This window comes from Monodon monoceros, unplaced genomic scaffold (genome assembly GCF_005190385.1).
Source record: "Monodon monoceros isolate NGI ecotype Baffin Bay Population unplaced genomic scaffold, NGI_Narwhal_1 Super_Scaffold_11, whole genome shotgun sequence".
NCBI classification, from domain to species: domain Eukaryota; kingdom Metazoa; phylum Chordata; class Mammalia; order Artiodactyla; family Monodontidae; genus Monodon; species Monodon monoceros.
Genome location: NW_021703767.1, coordinates 55,360,074 through 55,363,198, shown reverse-complemented (window position 1 = coordinate 55,363,198; position 3,125 = coordinate 55,360,074).

Here is a 3,125-nt window from a genome sequence, read left to right as displayed (position 1 = left end):
TTCTTCTTAGCCTCCATTATTGTTTTTTCTAAGGTGTTTTCTTTTTCCTTAGTTGCTTTCCACTCTCTTCTGCTTGTTTAATTTATTCTCATTTGTGATTAGATTTTTAAAATCAGATGTCAGTGAATTTATTTTTCCTTCTACTTTTATTGAGATATGATTGACACACAGTACTGTATGAGTTTAAGGTATACAACATAATAATTTGACTTACATACATTATGGAATGGTGACCACAGTAGGTTTAGTGAACATCCATCATCTTATAGAAACAACATCAAAGAAATAGAAAAAAAGTTTTTTTCCCTTGTGATGAGAACTCTTAGGATTTATTCCCTTAACAACTTTCATATATGAGGTAAAGAAAGCAGTGTTAACTATCTTTATCATGCTGTACATCTCTAGTACTTTGTCTTATAACTGGAAATGTGTACCTTTTGATCACTTTCATCTGATTCCCCCTTCATCCCCACTCAGTGAATCTAAAATAACTTTATTACTGCATTGAAAATGTAGTAAGATATATGGTATAAGTTCTAAATCTTTAAACATGCAGTGAATATTTGCAGAAATAATGTATAAAAGTTAGAAAATAGGTGATATATTTTGACTATATTGTTTGTCACATAAAAAACTGTAGTAACTTACAGAATTATCAATACTTATGAATTTCTTACAATTTACATACAGATAATGTGGATTCTACCTTTGCCACATATTCAGAAATTTATTTGTTGTTAATTCTGATGTGAATTTCATTTGATATATTGTCTTTCATTTACATAGTTTTTAATTAGGCTGTTAAATTTTAAAGCATGACTTAAATGTCCTTATTTATATATTTCTTTAATACAAGGGAATTTTTCAGTACTCTTCATTTGAATCAAATGTTCTGAGTAGTGTTTAAGAAGAGTTTTTATATTAAAAATTTTGGTTGATTTTATTGCTATGCTATTACAACCATTGATTTTACTTGGTATTTTCTTCACTATTTGTATCTCTGTTTGACTTAGGTAACTTAGATTTACTTCTATTTTTCAACCATAGTATATCTGAATTTATATTTAGAGAATATATTTTTATAATTCACTAATTACATTAAATAATATCAAACTGATAGTTCTATATATTTGTATACATTTTGTACAGTTCTGCAAATTTTTTAAAAAGCATTGTGTTGTGTAACACATTTTAAATTGCTACTCTTTCCATAAGGGGTACATTCTGTTTCTTTTTGAAACTGCATGCATTTTCAATTTAATATGAAAAATAATGTTGAAATGGATAGATATGACTGAAGAACAAAAGGCCCTGTAAGATAAAAACCAAAAAAATTCTATAAAATAAATACATAAATGAAACAAAGAGTTCTAGGGAAAATCAAGCTAACTTTACAGTTTAGACATCTCAAGACACTGAGCCTAGCCAAGGGCTGCCCAGTTGAACTTTTTGTGGTGATGGAAATGTTCTGTATCTACACTGTCCAGTACCATAGCCTTTAGCCACATGAGGCTGCTGAGCGCTTAAAATGTGTCTAGTGCAGTGGAATAATTGAATTTTTAATTGTATTTAATTTTAACTTTAATTGCCATCCTACTGGACAGTGCAGATCTAGCCATTCTTGCAAGTATGCATTTGTTTAAGTCACTCAGTTTGCCTATTCTTAATGACCTGTATAGGTAGAGACTCCAAATGTTTTTCAGCCTTTCTTTAATACAGTAGTTTTAACCTGTTAATCTCTTCTCCCTGAAGAAGAAAAGCCATATTTCAAAGGTGAGTACTAATTGTCATCCACCTTCACTTCTCTTTTTTCATAGTCTTTCTGTCTCTCGTAGCATCTTTCATATTGTTCCTGTTGTGTTGTTTTTCTTAACCTTAGTATGTTGGCTACCTTTTTTTTTTTTTTTTTTTACTTTTTGGTTCTGTGTACCTCAGATCAGAAAAACAAGTGTGCATGTGTAAATGTATTTTTTCTTCTTTTGTAAAAAATTTTATTTTAAGCAAGTTTGAGTCACTACCATTGTCAGAGTTTTACAAATGATTTCTATGTGTGTATTCCCATTTCTTAATGGGGAATACAAAACTAAGTAAATGCATCATTATATTAGAATTGTTCATATTCTCTAAGAATTTTGCTATAAAGAGTTTGAATCCAAGTGTACATTAACACACTTCCTTATACTGTTTAAACTTGCTACTTGAACAAATAGAGTTTCCATGGCTGATTGGAGTTATACTAAACTGTCATCTGTTTAATGTCAGGCAGGAAAAAAATGCTCATTAAAACTTAATGCTGTGTTTTGGGGGAAAATTGTCAGATTAGTGCCCTTTTAGTTTTCTTTATTATATGTTGCAAAAACTAGTTATTTATGTTAAGGATATAGTGAGGTTCTATCTTGAGTTAGGACTGTTAGTTAAATGAAAATGTAACTGAATTTCAACTTCTACTTGAGGCTCATTCTTATATGTTATAGATACCTCTAATCAAGGTATAGTCACTGAAATACATAACCCTATTTTACTTTGATATTTTTCTTTTCCTCTTTTCAAATAGTTATGAATCGTATTTACTACTTTGCTTTTGACTTGCCTACTGTTGGATAAAACACATGTTCTGTGTGTGACTTAATTCCTTTGCAGAAATCAGCACACATTTTCTGTAAAGGGCCAGGTAGTAAATATTTTAGGTTTCGTGAGACATACAGTCTCTCTTACAACTACTTAACTCTGCAATTATAGCATGAAAGTAGCCGTCCACAGTACGTAAATAAATGGGCATGGCTGTGTTCTGATAAAATTCTATTTACAAAAGCAGTGGAAACTTTGCTATTAAATGTTATATCTTACTGATTAATTTGACCCTTTTATCATTAAGAAATGTATCACTTTATCTTTGGTAATCTTTGTCTTCACATCTATTTTATTTGATATTAATAGCCTTTTTATGTTTTCTGTTGGCCAGGTATATCTTTTTTTTTTTAATCAACTTTTAACCTGTGTCTTATAAAATGCATGACTTGTAGACAGTATATAGTTGGGTCTTGCTTTTTTACCTGTTTTGACAAGTAAGTCCTTAACTTTCACATTCCACTTGGAGTTAATATTCTACTACTTAACATAAAATG